Here is a 20737-nt window from a genome sequence, read left to right as displayed (position 1 = left end):
GTTTATCAGAAACACTTCTGAAAATAATTGTCTCCCAGTTCGTCGCTGCTTCCACAAATGTAAGTTAAAACTCAAAGAAGAAACTGTACATAAACAGGATCCAGAAATGCTGCCACCTTCTCTGGGCCCAAGCTCATTTAAAATGGACTGAGGAGAAGTGGAGAAGCGTCAAAATATGAACAATTAAATATTGATTGGAGGAATTCCCCAAATAAAACGATTTATAAAATCATACAGGACAGTGATTATGGAGAAATGTTCAATTACAAGCATTTAACAGACACTGAAGGGCAAGTTTGTGTAAAACAAACATTTTATCAAAACATCTCTCTGAGAATGTATGAGATGTGATGTGGCTGGTGACAGTTGGCAGACTGCCAGTCAGATGTATAGTTAAATGGAGCTGTTATGTCACAACTAAAATGTGTCCTATGACTGATTGTAATGAAGATGAGATGATTGAACATCTCTTCATTCACTGTCCAAGAACAAAAGCTATCTGGAGGAAATTAGTGCACATTGGGCTGAATTTTAATATTAATGTGAAAAGTGTAATGTATGGGATTTTTAATGAAACTTTTTCCAAAAATGTTTTAGAATTTTATTGGTTCATTGTTTGTATTGTTAATTCTAAGATCTGGAAGACGCACTGTAAAATCATCACAGAACAATGTGAAATACCTGCAGAAACTGTTTTTAAACAAATACTGTGTGAGATCAAAAGACTGCGGACAATAGACACTTGAGGGAAGAAAAAGTTCCCCTGGACTCTTAATGAATGCTACATCATTCTGAATGTAAATAATTGAACTGTGTAATACTGTGAATTGTAGAAATGTTGATAAATGTGCATTTTGTATTTTTGTACGCTGTATTTGAAAATGTGTTTGTATTGACATAATATTCCTCAATAAAGTTTGTTATAAAAAGGAAAAGTGTCCTGTGGTCAGATCAATCAACATTTGAAATTCTTTTCGACAATCATGGACACTGTGTCCTCTGGGCTAAAGACCACTCAGCTTGTTATCAGTGCACAGTTCAAAAGCCAGTATACATGATTTTACAGGGGTGCATTAGTGTACATGGCATGAATGACATGCACATCTGTAAAGACACCATTAATATTGAATGATATATACATGTTTTGGCAACATATGCTGCCATCCAGATGACATCTTTTTCAGGGAAGACCTTGATTATTTTGGCAAGACAATGCCAAACCACATTCTGCACATATTACAACAGCATTGCTCCGTATTAAAAGAGTCCGTGTGCTTAGCTGGCTTGCCTGCAGTCCAGACCTGTCACCCACTGAAAATATTTGGTGCATTATGAAATGAAAAATATTATATGGAGACCCTGAACTTATGAGCAGCTGAAATCCTATATCAAACCAGAACAGGCAAACATTTCACTTTCAAAACTACAGCAATTGTTCTCCTCAGTTCCTAAACACTTACAGAGTGTTGTTAAAAGAAGAGGTGATGAAACACAGTGGTGCCCCCGTCACAACTTTTTTGGGATTAAATTCAAAATGGGAATATACAAAAATAATAACAATAATGATAATAAGTTACATTTACATAGCACCTTTCACAAACCCAAGGTCGCTTCACACAGCATGGGAAAAAAAAACTAAGCAGTGGAGGAGGAAGAAAAATACTCATTAAAGAGAAAAGTCTTTAAGTCAGATTTAAAGGTGGAGAAGGAAGAGCAGTCCCGGAGGGATTGAGGAAGAGAGTTCCAGAGTTTGAGGGCCATGGCCCTGAAAGACCTCCCTCCCAAAGTGGAAAATCTGGTGCGTGGGACAGCAAGTAAGTTATTACAAGAAGACCTGAGAGAGCGAGAAGGAGTGTAAGAGGTCAGCAGTTCTCTAAGGTAGGAGGGAGCAAGGTTATGCAGGGCTTTGAAAGTGAGTAGTAAAATTTTAAACTTTATATGGGACAGGGCCGGTAGCCAGTGTAGCTGAGAGAGAATTGGAGTGATTTGAGCTGAACGCTTAGTATGGGTGAGAACCCTGAGTTCTGAATGTACTGTAGCTTTTGTATAGACTTTACAGGGAGACTAACAAAGAGGGAGTTACAGTAATCAATATGGGACATAATGAAGGCATGAACCAAAGTTTTTGCATCATTACCAGTCAGAAACGGCGAAGACGAGCAATGTTACGTAAATAAAAGAATGCAGTCTTAGTGAGGAACTTTTATGCAGATCAAAAATAAGTGATGGGTCGAGTAAAACACCAAGATTTCTAACAACAGGTGCAGGCTTAACAAGCAGGCCATCAATACTAACTGAAAGATTTAGGATCAACCAGTAAGACTTCAGTTTTATCAGTGTTTAGCATGAGAAAGTTATTGTGCATCCAGAGCTTTAAATCAGAAATACAATCAATTAGTGTATTGGGGATCTCAGAGTGTGTGTGTACTGAGATATAACTGAATATCATCAGCATAACAGTGAAAGTTAAGGCCATGGCTATGAATGATCTGGCCAAGGGGTAAGATGTAGATTAAGAAAAGTAGGGGTCCAAGAACACCCCCAGTTTGAGAATCAGCTTCTGAGGAATCCAGCACTAAACACCTATTTTGACTAGCCAATAGCTGCCTGGAGCTTTTCAGTTCAGGACACATATTAACAGGTTACAGCTTTAATAATGCACTCAACAAAATGACTGAACAGATGTGAACTAAATGAAAAACCTAATAAAACTTTGTTTATACCAGAAAATACAGAGACCATACGTTAAGCTCCCTGAAGGCGATGAACATCATCATGTTTGTTTGTGATTCACATAGCGGTCAGGGGGAGAGATGAGCTGATATGATCGTCAAACGCTGACCTCTGCTATTAAGCTAATTTTCACCATATTTTAAATTTCATAAAGACCAGCAGTTGTGTTGCTCGTGCTGGTTGAGTGTGCTAACTCACACGTTACTGAGGTCATAGCAGCCACTGCTGTCCAGCCAACTTCACTTTTAGACTGAGCTACATAAACTAAAGACATGAACACAAAACATAACGTTACGTTCGGCTGTTACAGAAAATAACGGAGAATGTTTTCTTACCTGACATTGCCAAACAAATCCGTCTGACCTTCTTCTCTGTCCATATTCAGTTTTTTGTTCTCTGTTGAATCTAAAACTCAAATTCACTCAGAATAAGAATCTGACAGGCAGATGTAAAATAATCCAGGTAATAATCCAGGTAACAGCCATTGCTAATGGACTGACCAAGTACCAGCAGCAGAACACCCTCTCTAACAGACGCATTTTCAAATTTGACAGAAAGGCACTCAGCTGTCATTGGCCAGTTTCCTGGATGACAGTGAGATTGACCAATCATGCTCAAAGCTACACAGTCAGACAGCCAATATCAGGTGTTTCAGCGTGGTAACATAGCAACTGTAAGAAAAGAAAGAAAAGAAATGTTTGTATTTAGTTTTATTTGTAGGCTGTTATATTTAATGAATTTGTCAAATAAAGTTCTCCCAAAGGTATTGACAACGCAGGTCCACTGCTCAATGGCCCAGTGCTGGGGGTTTCATACCCTTCAAGCCCACACTTGGCATTGGGCGTAGTGGGCATAGGCTCAGGAGCATCTACTCCAGAGCATCTTATTTAATTGTAGTGCTTTTCTATGGGGATTATGTATTTTGGCCTTTTAACAGAAGTGGCGATGCTTCTACGAGGACATTTGGGTTTCTCTGCTCTTATGCAGTGATAATAGACTCAGTTGTGGAACTGTAACAGTTACAGCTCTGCATCACGCTGCTCAGGCTGACCTCTAGTGTCCAGTTTCTTTTCCTCTGTAAATACAGCTCACATGTGGACCACGGCAGCAGGCGGTGTCATATCAAAGAAGCGGCATATTGCTCAGATTGATGTTCAGAAGCGCAGAAAAAGTGTGGCTTTCTTCATTAACTGTTTGAATTCTAACAACCAGAAGGCCGGATTTGACTGTGGAAAAGGTGGTCATTTTGAATGAAAGAATGCAGGCTGTAAGAAATGTAGGTCACTAAGTACCGAACAAAAGGGTACCCAAACTTATGCACATACCACAATTTATGTTTTATTTTTCCCCCAGTGTGTCAGATTCAGCCAATAAAAAATGATTGTGTGTTAAAATGTGTAAAAATTTGCAGGGCCACTGGACCAGACCCATGGGAGGCTGTGGGGTGGTGGGGTGAGAGGACATTTGACCCACAACTTTTCAAAATATTGGGGCGAGGACCCACCACTTCTTGATTAAGTTTAGGATGCTTACATCAAAAAAAACCCTCTCTTTTTAAGCTGCATGGTACGCTGACCTATAGACACAAACAGATAGTCAGTCGTTCTCTGTGGCAAAACCAATCAAAATCTCCATTTCAGCTGGGGGATGGGACATTTCACAAACAATGAAAGCTTTGTGATTTTGTGTTCACTAACCTGGTAAAGATTTTTTACTACGACACACAAATTAGTACACTTGGTCAGAGTTTATGTTATTAAACATTATGTTGTTAATATTTATGCTGCCTTGCTAAACTAAGGTTGCTTTCACATCCATCTTGTTTAGTGCAGGCCTGTTGAACCTTTTTAGTTTAAAACGTTTATTTCATTTTGACATGTGAACACTCCATCCCACGCCAAACAAATGAACCATGGTCCAGCAAAAATTGTGGATCTCAGTTCACTTCCAAGTGATCCCATTTTTACGATGGTCTGCACCAAATGAGCGTATTGAACAACAGAGGATGCTTTTGATTTTGGCACATAGGATTAGAATTTCTAAATGCATGATTATATACATTCATAATTTCTGTTATGGAATATACCCCCAAAAAGAGAAAATTATACTCTGACTTTCAAAAGTAAATTAGATTATAAAAGTTAATAGGAAAAGTGTTTTTCAGGATTACAGGAACATGATAAAGGAAACCTAATTAAACAAAAGGATAACAGTAAAGAAAATCATCTTAAAGACCCTCTCCAGGCAATAATAAAACCCCTAAAAACTCATCTCTGTTCATCAAAATTACAAAATTTGGAATTACTTTCAAGAAAAAAAATCTAATGCCTTAAAAGTTGTTTACATGTAACTCTACACCCTTTCATATGTAACATGTCATGGGCAGTTAGTAAAATGGATTATACTGGCTTTGGCCGCAGGATATTTTTCAATGAATGAATGAGTTTGTCTAAACCCTACACTAATTAACACATCCTGATATTACTAATGTGAGCAGGTATCTAATGTGTCTTCATGTGAGTGAAGTTTCAAGAACATTGCAGTCGCTGAAAATCATAATAGAACGTGTAATGACATAATTAAGTTTTCTGAGTGAGGGCTTTATTTGGATAATATATAATGCAATAATAATATAATGCAATTAAAAACAGTAAGACATAAAACACAAAGCAAGTTCAAACAAAGTAAAATAAGAACAAGAGCATCAGAGGATTTAGGATTCAGATTAAACTATGTTTTCATGAAAAAGCTAGAAATGAAAATTTGTTAGAAAATACATACAAGAAGAGTAAAAGAATAAAACAATGACAGACAAAATGCATTTAATAATGAAAAACATCAAAGAATCAGAACATATTAATAGATGTGTGATTAAATATGAGAGATTATATCGACCCTGAAGGTAAAACGATTTAAAAATCAGCACATTTGGTAACAGAAGCTCTGTTAATTCTCAGTATGATGCTGTAACACTTTATTGTGTCTTTCTTTGTGCTTTTCTAACTTAACTAAATTAAAATCAAATGTAATTTACAAACCCATTCCTTTATAAAATCATGTCTGTTATAGATTCATTCTCTGATTTAAAACGCAGAATGTTTAAGTATGAAAAACTGAAGAAGACTTTACTTGAACTCTGCTACATAACGCTGACATAACCGTGCCATAAACATCTATAACATTCCCTGCTCATGGATAACTTAATGTTCAGGAGAGTCCTGAGATAACGGTGCCTAACTGTGCTCCAGTTAATGTGTTTTTATGATAAAAGCCTTTCCTGACTTCCCCACAACCCACTGATAAGAAAATCTGTGGAAGCTAAAAGAGGCAGCGTTCCTTATAAACACACTCTGGGCTCTTCCTCCCAGCTACACCTCTCCACCATGCTGTTTGTGTTTGGAGGCACTAAATTTATGAGTAAATGTTTCCTGAAAAAATGTTTCCAGTTTATTTTTTCCAACCATTTTCTGCTAAAGCTGAACAGAAAACAAGTTTTGTTGACATTCATAAAATATTGCTGAACTTTTCCATTTCCGTAGCCTAAATCGACAGACTTTCTAGAGCAGTAAATCATGTCCATTAAAAATCCTTTGGATGGCGACATACAGCATATTTATCATATGTTTATGAGATGTTAATGTCAGGGTTACATAACAGAGTTCTAGTAAAGTGTAGAGGACCAGCAGCATGCTACTTGGCTTTTGGGAGAGGATCGTCAGACGGGGGATTAGGAACACTGGTAAATCTCAGGTCACGGCAGTGGAGGACAGGTTCCTTGCCGAAGCCGAGCTGGTACTGCCACACGTACATTTTTTTTTTGGGCGGCAGGGTCACGCTCACCGCTTCTTCCTCGTCAGTCGCATCTGTCCAGATTTCACTGTCTGTTTTCACATATTTTCCACTGTATTCTGCTGAAAAGGACAATTCAGACATCAAGATGAGTTTGACCAGATCCGGCAGCAGCTTTCCAGTTATGTTCACCTTCCAGTTTTGCTCTATACTTGATGTTCGGGACTTGGTGTAGCCCACTTTGCGGGTTGTCTTCTTGTCGCATTTTACGTCGGTTTCAGAATCGTTGTGAATCGTCTTAATGAGCTCCCATTTCCCAAACACTGCGCCGTGTGTTTCCGCCACCCCTCCGGGAAGGAAGTTCAGAACATCTGGGTGAAATGACAATAGTTTCATGTCAGGAGATCTAGAAGGACTTTCAGAATTTCCTTTATAAAACTTAATCATCTGGAACTGGCTGCCCCACTCATTTGGCTTGATAAAACACGAGTAGGTGTCTGAGCCCCAGTAGTACAGGGCATCCTTTACTTCAGCATCAGATGTAATATTGTAAGTCTGTACAATTTTCTGGGTCAGGTCAGATGTTTTGAGATATGTGCTTTTGCTCAGATTGATTATGCAGAAAAATCCATCAGCCCACAGATAGAAGTTCCCCCCTTGACATTCTGGGTGGAGGTCAAACACTACAGCATCAGAATCTTTGCTCAAATCCGTCACACGGCGATAAGATTTGCCCTTGATGATGTAAAACTTGTTTTTATCGGCCAGGTAGTGGTCTCCACCCTGACAGCAGGGGTGCAAGCTGTAAACTTGAAGATCTTTTCCTGTATGGAAATCTGTTGATTCCATGTAGCAGCCGAGATCAGAGCGAATTATATAATGTTTTTTCTCTGTACCGCAGATATCCACACCTTTGGCTTTGCTCTTCGGGATGATGGCAGTCTTGTTTACGCTGAAAAGTGAATAAACAGATTTATTGTCCTCCAAAGCAGCAAAATTTATTATTTGAGCTTGGATAACTTACTGTCATTGGAAAAATGCAAATGAAATATGGACTAAAACGCAGCCTTAGCCTTCTTGAGATGTTCAGCTATGAACACACTCATACTGTAGGCTAACATTGCTCTGATATGACTGTGAGGGTTTATGAAGGAAGTGAATAGATTACGCCTGTAAAATGTGAACCCCAGGCTTTGTTCTTTATTCAGACCGCTGATCATGCTGGTAGATGAATCAGTGTGATACAGCCTGGCTGCAGTGGCTTATCAGTTTAGGCTACAAGCTCCAGCGTGAAGCCCTCAAATAAAAAAAAACAATGTTAGCTCAGTTTTAAGTTCACACACTACAGCCAGCATTTGGAGCTCACTGCACACCAGCCTATTGATTTCATAATATCACATAATTCAGAGTCAGCAGGCAGATCAGGCCAGACTGTGACTGTATGAGGAGCCGAAACTACCCTACACTTTAGATAGGGTTTGGTAGAGAGAGAGAGAGAGAGAGAGAGAGAGAGAGAGAGAGAAAGAGTGAGTGATGGAGAGGGACAGAGAGATAGAGAGAGAGATAGAGACAGACAGAGAGAGGGAGAGAGAGAGAGAGAGGGATAGAGAGAGAGATAGAGGCAGAGGGGGGGGGAGAGAGAGAGAGGGATAGAGAGAGAAAGAGAGTGAGTGATAGAGAGGGACAAAGAGATAGAGAGTGATAGAGAGTGATAGAGAGATGGAGGGGGTAGTGTAGGTTTCAACACATATTTCCAGCTGAAACTAAACATCTAATAAGTAGTTCAATTATTCATTAAATACACTTAAACAGGGTAGGAGTCTAATCAGTTTATGGAACAGTAATAGCAGTTCGTGGAAGAATGGAGGGATGAGGAAGAAACAAATGAAAGAAAAAGGTACATAACAGTTATGGATGGTTAAAAAGGAGCAATAATCTTGTTAAAAAACTAAAGGAGAAACTTAGGGTTGATGTAATTTTCATATCCAGCAGTTACTTTATTCACTGTGAGATGTGGGTCACATTTCTCCTAAATGGACATCATTAAAGTCCTGATCCTGATTACTGCCCTGTGTAGTTTGGACATCAGATGTGAAGCACGTGAAGTAAGATGCACAGCAGTGCTGCTGGAGCTTTTAAACACTGTGTCCACTCACTGTCCACTCTATTAGACACTCCTACCTTGTCACTCCACCTAGTAGATGTAAAGTCAGAGACGATAGCTCATCTGCTGCTGCACAGTTTGTGTTGGTCATCCTCTAATCCTTCATCAGTGGTTACAGGACGCTGCCCACAGGACGCCGTTGACTAGACGTCTTGAGTTCTCAGTCCAGCAGCGACACTGAGGTGTTTAAAAACTCCAGCAGCACTGCTGTGTCTGATCCACTCAGACCAGCACAACACACACTAACACACCACCACCACATCAGTGTTACTGCAGTGTTGAGAATGACCCACCACCCAAGTAATACCTGCTCTGTGAGGATCCCTGGGAGTACATCTTTGAACAGCAAGCTAAACTGAAGCTGGTTACCTCTTCTGTCTGTAGATGATGTGAAATGCTGGATTAAGTGGAACTGTAAAGTAAATGATACAGTAAAGCAAGACAAGGCAGAACAACTACTTACCGAAATACTTACAGTTAAGCTGCGCAGCAAAACAGGTGCAGTTCAGTCTTTCTTCTCCTACTGAAAGCAGTGAATGATGTTCAGTGGGGCATCTCTATATATACTGTACAGGGAAACATGTCTCCACCCGCAGGAAGAGAAACCAACCAATCACATCAAACTCATCCCACGCCAACATGTCCACAACGTGTCTGGGCACATCGACGGGGATCTGACTCACCATAATGATAATAACCATAATAATAATAATAATAATAATAATAATAATAATACAATAAAAATACAATCATGCAGTAAAACTGAAAAACAGACACAGAATCACAATCAATTTAAAAAAGGAATAAAAGAATCACTTTATTTCACCAAATATGTTACATATACAAGGAATTTGTCTTTGTCAGTGCATGTGTGTATATAACTCACTAAACAGACCAAACAAGCACAGAGACGTTACAAGCATTAAAAAAATACACTAAAATAGAAAAGAAAATAAAGATAAGAGAGCAGATATAAAACGATATAGATATAAAGTAGCACAGAGACGCTCATCTGAGGTCTGAAGATGAACAAATCAGAGCTCTTTAAGAACAATGTGCTTCCCAGCAAACACAAAAAGTCACAACATTGTAACAACCGCTGGTTTCATCATTCATAACACTGTAAAAAATGTTGTTGAAATGAAACACTTTAGAAGATCACCAAAATGTTGTTGTGTGACGCTACCTTTCAACAACGGTCCTGCAACGTTCCATCTCGTTTCAGACTTCGGTTCAAAAGGTAGACGTAATGTTATTGTTTAGCGCTATATTAACCCCTCCATCGATGGTGTTCACACATGAGGACTTTCCATTACCTGTTTAATAAAGGTGATTTAGTATTTAGTAAAAATCTTTAAAAAATTGGAGGCTTTTTAAAGAATACATGGACGAAATGGTTAAAACTGCATTTTTCTCAGGGTCACACATCTGTGCTTTTTCCCTTATATCAGTGATCAGCACTCCAGTGCTTGCATGGTTAGTTACTTTTTCTTCAAGAACGTCTTTCAAAGGTGTATTAAGTGTTTTTGTGTTAACTGATAACATAGCAGATATATTATGAATTGTGTATGAACATGTAATGTAAATATTATACGGTTGTATTGTAAAGAATAAAATCATTTACTAAATAGCAGAATAACAAAAGTAACTGATCATTTCTGATTAAACTGCTGGCTTCATTTGAGATGCTGCTGGATCCAGATCTGCCAAAGGCTGTGAGAAAAAGATGCATTTCACAGATTAAGAACTTTGCAGTGTGTCCACATAATCCTGCCATGAAGGCCGTAGATGGATGTCTAGCCTCAGTTTCTGCCATCTTTGACCCTGGATGACTTCTTCACATCACTGCTTCTGCATAGTTGGAACCACAAAATTTTAAACTTGATATATAAAAATTAAAAAAAAATGTATTTTTTCCCATAAACATGGATCATAATGATCGTTAGTTTGTATTTGCACACAAGTACTGCAGTCCACTCCTTATCACTGTGTATGTGGTTTGATGCTGAAGTGGGACTTTCCCTCTCCTGCTCCTGAGACTAAAGGAAGTCCATACTCTGGAGGATGCCAGCATCCGCATTGTGTATCATCCTGAATCTCCAAGAGAATTTCCCCCTAAGGTGGCAAGATACCCGACCTATGAAGAACTGGATATTTAGTGCAAATATTTTAATGTACGCTAATGAGGCCTAACAAGGCCTAATGCGGTTTAGGCCAGAGAGGCCTAACAAGGCCTAACGCAGTTTGCGCCTCATGTATAGAGAGAGGAAAATTCAAGGAAGTCAGAGTTTATCCAAAGGTCTTTATTTGCCATAATTGTTGAGCAGGGGTCTTTAAACATGACTTACGCTTAATTTCATATGTACTGGTCTATTGATCTTTGTAGAGCTTGATAAAGATCGTCAGCATAGATGTCAAAAAGAAAACCTTAGTGTGAAGCCAGCACAGCACAGGATGAGGGGATGGAAAAGAACGAGAAGCAAAAGAAAAAACTGTTTTTCTGTTGAAAACTTGCACAACACCCACATGGGAGTGAACTGTGTGTTTCTCTGGAACACGTTCCTCAGTTATAGGTGCTCATGGATGAGATGATACAGACCACAGTGAAGCTGTCAGTTACAACACAGTTGAGATGGTGATTAGGAGCACAAACAAAAACAATGCAGTGATGTGCAAATCATTTAAACCCTGTATTTAACTGAAAGAAGTACAAAGACAACATATCAGCTGTTGTCATCTCACCACTAATGTACGCTAATGAGGCCTAACAAGGCCTAATGCAGTTTGGGCCAGTGAGGCCTAACAAGGCCTAATGCAGTATGGGCCAGTGAGGCCTAACAAGGCCTAATGCAATTTGGGCCTGTGGGTCCTAACAAGGCCTAATGCGGTTTGGGCCGGTGAGGCCCAACAAGGCCTAATGCGGTTCGGGCTGGCGAGGCCCAACAAGGCCTAATGCAGTTTGGGCCAGAGAGGCCTAACAAGGCCTAATGCGGTTTGGGCCTGCGATGCCTAACAAGGCCTAAAGCGGTTTGGGCCAGTGAGGCTCAACAAGGCCTAATGCAGTTTGGGCCTGTGGGTCCTAACAAGGCCTAATGCGGTTTGGGCCGGTGAGGCTCAACAAGGCCTAATGCGGTTTGGGCTGGTGAGGCCCAACAGAGAGGCCTAACCAGACCTAATGTGGTTTGGGCCAGTGAGGCCTAACAAAGCCTAATGCGGTTTGGGCCAGTGAGGCCTAACAAAGCCTAATGCGGTTTAGGCCAGTGAGGCCTAACAAGGCCTAATGCGGTTTAGGCCAGTGAGGCCTAACAAGACCTAATGCAGTTTGCGCCTCATTTATAGAGAGAGGAAAATTCAAGGAAGTCAGAGTTTATCCAAAGGTCTTTATTTGCCATAATTGTTGAGCAGGGGTCTTTAAACATGACTTACGCTTAATTTCATATGTACTGGTCTATTGATCTTTGTAGAGCTTGATAAAGATTGTCAGCATAGATGTCCAAAAGCAAACCTTCGTGTGAAGCCAGCACAGCACAAGATGAAGGGATGTAAAAGAACGAGTGGCAATAGAAAAAATGTTTTTTCTGTTGAAAACTTGAACAACAGCCATGTGGGAGTGAACTGTGTGTTTCTCTGGAACACGTTCCTCAGTAATAGGTGCTCATGGATGAAATCAGACCACAGTAAAGCTGTCAGTTGCAACACAGTCGAGATGGTGATTAGGAGCACAAACAAAAAGTAGTGAGAAGAGACTGAATACCAGCTTGAAGTTCTTCTGAAATTAAAACTGTAATGGGAATTAGATGCGTCTCATGACTGAAATTGTGTTTTTATTGTGTTCTCTTTTGATGTCTAGTGCTTTCCCACCAGAACATTATTCAGCCGACATCAGTGGAGACTTATTTTCAGGTTGGTAAACCATCTGGTAAGAAGAGATGAGAAAAGAGACACTTTCTCTTATTCCATTTTGATTTTACTGAATATACTGTGAAGCCTAATAAGATCTGACTTACACATGATGTACAGGTGATTGATTAAAAACTGTACATATGTGTGTATTTAATTTAGAATGATTAAATACACTGAACAGTTCATTAAAGGTTTATAAACAGTTAAATCCTCATCTGCTAGCAGTATGGATAAGTAAATGAATATGGAGGAGATATAAACCCAGAAAGTCACTCGTTAATAGTGTTGATGTAAATCAGAGCTTTACCCAGAGTAAGGATATTACCCACTCACCTGTGTGGATGTAATCGTAATGTTTACTCTTTTCTGGCCTACAGTGGGGGGTTAGCCAAGCTTTTTCCCCTTCACCCCATTCAGAACCTGCACCAAACGCAGACAGCAGATTCAGTCCTGCTCACTGTAGGACGAGAAGATGCACTGAGGAGGTGTTTGAGCAGTTAAAGTCCAGATTTAACTGCCTGCAGCTTCTCCTAGTCACTCCACAGAGACTGTAGGCAGAACAGGGGAAATGACAGGAGCTGAAGACCTCATGGAAGGTAGATCTGTGAGGAACAGTGATTTACCCCCCATTATTAACCTGCATGTGTTCTTAATTTCACAAACTGCGAAGGCGAGAGGACAGGAACCTCCTCACAGTCCCTCTGCACAGCATGCAATGCACAGCTTTGGGAAGCACACGTTTTATATACTGTATTTGTTTCCACTTACAGAATAAGGAATCAGCAGAAAACTGATTTTCTGAATGTGTCCAACATGTAGTACAGCTCATCAGTTCATACAGATGAAGGATAAAGGAAGCAGCATCTCCAGACACACATACTCCTTATAAAGAAACAGGACAGTATTTGCCTTGTTTAATCCTCCAATATGAAGTTCACGCACTGCAAGTCTGTGCAGATGTCCAGTCTGCCAAACACTACCACTGCAAGCTGCTGCTTACGTCCTACATTTTCAGCGTCAGTGAACAGAGATCGGTATGACTCTTTTGAAAAATAGGTTCAACTTGAATAGGACTATAATCCAAATTCCACTCCTGGATTTTGTAATCGCTGGTGGTTAATTGAACTGTTGATGTAGCAGCTCCAACTCATCAGCTAATTCTGACATTCTTTATTAGCTGAATCAGGAATGTTGGAGCAGGAAAAATTAAGACTGTCCAGAGTAGAGGAGGACTGGAGGTGAGAGCCGCTGTTCTACAATATAAATGAATGAATGAAAATGAAATTACAGAATCCAAGACCAGAAACTGGATTCAATGGATTCTGGGTTCGGGATTTGATATGTCTGCCATAGATGTTTGTGACGTCTGGACAAAAATGCCCGGATATATCTTTTTCCCAAAGAGACACAGTCCTGCCTATAAACTCGTGGGTAGGTTTGTTTGTTGACTTAATTATTGTTTGTTTGCTTTGCATAATTAGGGAAAACTGAAATGAAATGAAGGAACACAAAAAGGATGCTTTGACTTGTATGTGCACTTTCACTTTCATTTCAGAGCTCAGTCCTTCAGCAGTATTGATGGATTGTTGTGGTTTCTGCCAAGTAGCCAACATCAAGTAGACCCCCAAAATGTTAGTGTGTGTTAGATACAGTGCCATGACGAAGAATTTGCCCTTTAGTGATTATTCAATATTTATCACAGTGAATACTTTTACCTAATTTATCTATTTAATATCTAATTTAAGGAGAAAAGTCGTTCACCATGAAAATCACCACCCATGTGAAAAAGTCCTAAGGAGATGAGTTGAAGTTGAAATATATCAGTCTACAAAGGGTCAAACAACTATTTCCATGGTTCTAGGACATCACCAAACCACAGTGGGAGCCATTATGTACAAATGGAGAACCCTAGGAACACTGGTGAATCTTAGCGGGAGTGGTCAGCCTGCCAGGATTTCTCCAAGGGCAGATCATCCAGGAAGTCACCAAAGGTTCCAGAGAACATCCAAGGAACTGCAGGTCTCTGATGCTGCAGTTAAGGTCAGTGTTCATGACTCTGCTAGAAGAAGGAGGGTGGGTCTCAGTGACATTCATGGAAGAGCAGCAAGGCAGAAACCCCTGCTAAGCAAAAATCACCATTCATTTCACATTTACAGCACAAGTAAATAACTAAATAAACAAGAAGACATGGAGAAGTTCTGTTCTGTATCAGAGAATTCTTAGAGAGTATCAGCTCATCTGTCCATGAGCTGAAGCTGAAAGGACATAAAGGTTTTGGAGTGGCCTGGTCAAAACTCTAACTTGAGCCCAGCAGAGATGCTGTGTCAGGGCCTCAGGTGGTTCATGCTTGAAAAGCTGCCAGTCTGTCTCAGTTAAAGCAGCCCTGCACAGAAGAGTGTGCTCAAATTTCCTGATAAAAATTAGAGGAAAGTTGTTTGCAGTTATGGCTGCTAAAGGCCTTGAAACAAGTTATCAGATTTAAAGGCCATTTTCTTTTTCACATGGGTGATTCACATGTTGGATGACTTTGCTTCTAAAATAAATGAAATCATTTGTAAAAAATCTTTTTTTTTCTGTTTCAAAAGTTCCTCTTTGTCTAATATTACATACAAATACATAAGAATAGTGACAATCAGGAAGGGGCAAGTACCTTTTCACAGCCCTTTAGCAGCCGTGGAGCAAAATCAAACCTTAGTGTGAAGCCAGTGCAGCACAGGATCAGGGGATGGAAAAGAACGAGAAGCAAAAGAAAAAACTGTTTTTCTGTTGAAAACCTGCACAACAGCCAGGTGGGAGTGAGTTGTGTGTTTCTCTGGAACACGTTCCTCAGTAATAGGTGTTCATGGATGAGATGATACAGACCACAGTAAGCTGCCAGTTACATCACAGCTGAAATGGTGAGGAGGAGCACAAACAGAAACAATGCAGTGATGTGCAAATCATTAAACCCTGTATTTAATTGGAAATAAGACAAAGACAACGTATCAAATGTTGTCATCTCACCACTAATTAGGCTAATTAGCAACAGGTCAGTAACATGACTGGTAAAAAGGGGAATCTCAGAGAGTCTTTCAGAAGTAAAGATGAGGAGGGGTTCAGCACTCTGTGAAAGACTGTTCAGGCAAATAGTGAAAAAATGCAAAAATAATGTTTCTCAGAGTAAAACAGCAAAGAACAAAATATCAGTATAAGATTCAGAGAATCCAGAGAAATCTCTGCGTGTAGGGACAAGGCTGAACACCAATATTGTCTGACCGTGATCTTCAGCCCTCAGAAGTCTTGGCTTCTTTTTTAAATGGAAGGGGCAATAAATGTTTAACCACCAGCTTTAGGATCCTACAGCAGCATTTGGCCTTCAATTTTGATACTTCTAAGTAATGTTTTTTGAACATATGTTGAGTTGTTGGTGGGGGGTGGGGAGGTGGGGGGGTGAGGTGTCATGCAGCAGTCACGGCTCCAGAAGAGTTTCACAAACCTAACGAAGGATTTACTTTTCCCTGTGGATTGTGTTCTTTGTGTATATAGCTCATTGTCCTATTCTTGTCCTCAGTCCCAACAGCCACACCTTATATAGTACGTAAGGGGGCTTTGGTCACTATCATGACTCAGTATCACACATAAAAATGGCTGATATCAGTATTATGAGCCGGAATCTTCAAGGCTTAAACAATCCTTTAAAACGATCAAGATGTCTGGAATTATTTAATTCAGGAGCCCCACCTTAGATTAGAAGATGTACCTTGTGCATAATAAGCAGAGTTGTCTGAACAGACTTACTGCATTAAGAGGAGAATTTAATTCTATTTCAATGGCTAAAGCTCTATTTTCTATTCACCACACTGGACAAAAATATTATTATCAGAGGGAAAGTATGAGCAAATTATTAGCACTTAAATCAAAATAAAGTGAATCTAAGGCAACAATCAACTCAGGATGAAGGTTGATACCGTAACAGCTAATGTAGAAACTACTGATCAATCTTTATTGGAGAATTAGACAAATCTGACCGGCTTTTGGACCAGGAGAGATGTACACTATATTGCCAAAAGTATTCACTCACCCATCCAAACCATTGAATTCAGGTGTTCCAATCACTTCCATGGCCACAGGTGTATAAAACCAAGCACCTAGGCCTGCAGACTGCTTCTACAAACATTAGTGAAAGAATGGGTCGCTCTCAGGAGCTCAGTGAATTCCAGCGTGGTACCATGATAGGATGCCACCTGTGCAACAAGTCCAGTCGTGAAATTTCCTCGCTACTAAATATTCCACAGTCAACTGTCAGTGGTATCATAACAAAGTGGAAGCAACTGAGAATGACAGCAACTCAGCCACGAAGTGGTCGGTGACGTAAAATGACAGAGCAGGGTCAGCGGATGCTGAGGCGCATAGTGTGCAGAGGTCACCAACTTTCTGCAGAGTCAATCGCTACAGACCTCCAGACTTCAAGAACAGTGTAGAGAGCTTCATGGATTGGGTTTCCATGGTTGAGCAGCTGCATCCAAGCCTTACATCACCAAGCGCAATGCAAAGCATCAAATGCAGTGGTGTAAAGCGCCGCCACTGGACTTTAGAGCAGTGGAGACATGTTCTCTGGAGTGACGAATCACGCTTCTCCATCTGGAAATCCGATGGACGAGTCTGGGTTTGGCGGTTGCCAGGAGAACGGTACTTGTCTGACTGCATTGTGCCAAGTGTAAAGTTTGGTGGAGGGGGATTATGGTGTGGGGTTGTTTTTCAGGAGTTGGGCTCGGCCCCTTAGTACCAGTGAAAGGAACTCTTAATGCTTCAGCAGACCAAGAGATTTTGGACAATTTCATGCTCCCAACTTTGTGGGAACAGTTTGGGGACGGCCCCTTCCTGTTCCAACACGACTGCGCACCAGTGCACAAAGCAAAGTCCATAAAGCCATGGATGAGCGAGTTTGGTGTGGAAGAACTTGACTGACCTGCACAGTCAACCCGACAGAACACCTTTGGGATGAATTAGAGCGGAGACTGCAAGCCAGGCCTTCTCGTCCAACATCAGTGTCTGACCTCACAAATGCGCTTCTGGAAGAATGGTCAAAAATTCCCATAAACACACTCCTAACCCTTGTGGAAGCCTTCCCAGAAGAGTTGAAGCTGTTATTGCTGCAAAGGATGGGCTGACATCATATTAAACCCTGTGGATTAAGAATGGGATGTCACTCAAGTTCATATGCATGTGAAGGCAGACAAGTGAATACTTTTGGCAATATAGTGTATAATCAGAGAACCTTGAACCCTAATTCCTCTTCTTTTCAACATTAGCTTTAAATACCAGCATAAAAAACCTCCCGTACATCAATAAACAGATAGCAGGTACTGTGCTAACAGCTTTAAGCTATTGTGTTAACCAGTTTAAGCTACTGTTCTAGCTGATGAGAGCTACTTAACAGTAGTTTTATATGATTTGCACTGGAGTATTCTTCATCAAGACAAAAAAACACAGGATGCATTTTGTTTTGAAAATGGCTTTCATGGTAAATGATGTGTTGAATAATGTTTAGCCTGCAGTGTTTTAATCCATTCAGAGAAGTTCCTGTAAAAGAGAAGTAATTACTGTAAAAAAAGAAAAGTAAAAGAGACTAAACGTTGGTAGGAGTATGTGATGAATGATCCTGTAAAGAGTGATGCTGATTTTGATCTGAATGTGATCGTTAAATATACTCACAGACCAGTTATTTTCTTCTTTTTTTCTCCCTTTCTTTTGTCTTTTTTGCTCCTTTGTGCTTGGAAATAACCTGTGCAAACACAACTAAAGCTAAACTTGAAATTACTGCTAAAGGAGAAAGTTGTGATTCCTGAAACTGACCCCAGTACATTCCGTAAGTGTAGATCAGAGGAATGATTCTGTGAAAAATCAGATTCACACAGTTTTTCACTTACCTCAGATGTACTCCATCACCCAAGACATGTTTGGTGTCAGAATAACAATAACATTCAAATAAAAGATGAGGTTTTGTTATTTTTAGTTCACAGTAGAAGTGTAACTATCGACTAAATCTCCAGTGAGTGGAAAATCATAAATTAAATTTTTTGTGGAACCATTCCTGAAATCTTTCTGTGTCTTTAGGCATAAGGTTTTGATTAAAATAAAAAAATAGGCATCTCAAATAAAATTATACTTTCTGAATTAGAGATGAGTGATAAGTGATTACTTGACAGTAATAATTGCATTATTTGCAAGAATTCTGATTGCAAATGTATCAAATAACAGACTGATTGTCCACATTGCGGGGAGCTATGAGCACTCAAGTGGCTTTTCTGTTTCACACTATAGTAAATGAATGAAACTACTTTTAAAGTAAAAGTTTCTGCATTAAACACTGCTGTATAACAATATACACAGCTGATCATTTTTTATTATAATTTAAAGCTTCTTTGTTCTTTTTTTCCAGTGAAGTATTTGGAATCCTTGAAAACTATACAGAGTTCATTATTATTCAGTAAGGTCTATTTTTGGCCTTTAAAATATATTCCTTGAAAATATATCACTTGATTTATCAATTAGACTATTACAAGTGATTGTAAAATAATGGGTAGATAATTTGATTACTAGTATAATTGTCAGTGATGGTTAGCTGATTATGCTAGTAATTTACATCACAGTATGTTTTCTCAGCATATTGTGGATATGATCAGTACTTAAAGAACACTGAGGCCCTGTTTACACCTGGTATTAAAATGTGTCCTGGGTGGTCTGATTGTAATTGGACACCAGGTATAAGTATAAACGGGATAGAATTTGTCTCAGAGACATGCTGTGTTCCGATCCCCCAAAACACCTTCGGAGGTGGTCAGGGACACAAATGACCACATAATCTTTGTAGTATGAACACTAAAGCATCTCAATACATCTTCAAAAGCAGTGGAGGACCACCTTAATCAGCTGAGTCATCACAGCACAGATGAAAGCAGCTGTGTAGTTTGTTTATTCGTCTCCTCTTCTGTTTGTTTACAAGTTGCGTTAGCAATCCATGCAGTCTAAACTGCTGCAGCAGCCATTACATTTTTACCAAAAAGGATGGACGCATGGGTGATGTTTGTCTAAAAACAAACACAGCGAGCAACTGCCATTGTAAATGTGGGTGTTCCTCTACTTCCAGCCACAGTATCCCACCACATGTGGTCACTGGAGATGCATTTGAGACTTGCCAGGTGTAAACAGCTATACGTTTCACTGTCCACTTATAATCACATTCTCACATCATTCTACTCAGTTTTATGGTGGCACTACTGGTGCATTCTGTCTGTTCTAACTTAGCAAAGCTCATAAAAAAAAACAACAATATTGTGATATATTTTGAATATCTTGAAACTTTGTTCTAGTATCATGATGTTATATTTTTAAACTGCATAACTGAGCAAATTAAAATACATAACTGAACAAATGGAACTGTATAACTGAGTAAATTCAATCTAATTAAGATCTGAATCACTCACTGGTCTGATTTAGAATCACTCACTGATCTGACTCAGAATCACTCACTCTTCTGATTCAGAATCACTCACTGATCTGACTCAGAATCACACACTGATCTGATTCAGAATCACATACAGATCTGATTAAGAATCACTCACTTCTGATTCAGAATCACTCACTGATCTGATTCAGAATCACTCACTGATCTATTACAGGATCAGGCAGCTGCAGTGGTATAAACAGAGATTGTGGATTTAGTGATGGTGAGTGTCAGGGGTCAAAGGTCATACATGAAGGAGGACAGGGAATGTCTTACAGATATCACACTTTATCTACATGTTTAAGATTCAGCAATGAGAGAGTTTTTACAGCTGAAATGTAAAGATATTCTGTAAGGGGTCAGTTTATTATAGATACAGTGGAGGTGAATAACGTGTAATGAAGTACTGAGGATGTGGATCATACAGATGACACTCCTTTCTGAAAGAACCTGCACACTTACACTTGTATGTGAAACAAGAACAGCGAGTCGTCATTACCGCCAGTGGATTTTCACAAGCTGAGTTTCCAGTTTTCACTCAGAACAGGCTGTTTGGATTTGCTGGTCTCTCAATCACACCTGTTCAGACAGGTAGCTCAGGAGAGTGCTGTGATTGGTCCAGTAGAAAAACACTCCACCCTCTTCAACCTGTAAAACACCTT

The 20737-nt window shown here is 39.7% G+C and overlaps 1 long non-coding RNA gene across 1 annotated transcript; it reads right to left on the bottom strand.

Moving 5' to 3' along the window:
- Positions 1 to 7364: 7364 nt before the first annotated feature.
- LOC118800402 lies at positions 7365 to 9376 on the bottom strand. The gene is made up of 3 exons (XR_005006234.1): positions 9150 to 9376; positions 8994 to 9064; positions 7365 to 7474 (listed from the first exon to the last, which is right to left on the bottom strand). It is a non-coding gene; the product is annotated as an uncharacterized LOC118800402 (long non-coding RNA).
- Positions 9377 to 20737: the final 11361 nt, after the last annotated feature.

The sequence above is a fragment of the Colossoma macropomum genome, unplaced genomic scaffold (assembly GCF_904425465.1).
Source record: "Colossoma macropomum unplaced genomic scaffold, Colossoma_macropomum, whole genome shotgun sequence".
In the NCBI taxonomy this organism is placed as follows: domain Eukaryota; kingdom Metazoa; phylum Chordata; class Actinopteri; order Characiformes; family Serrasalmidae; genus Colossoma; species Colossoma macropomum.
The sequence above is the reverse complement of the archived record's forward strand: the minus strand, read 5'-3'. Positions and strand labels throughout refer to the sequence as shown.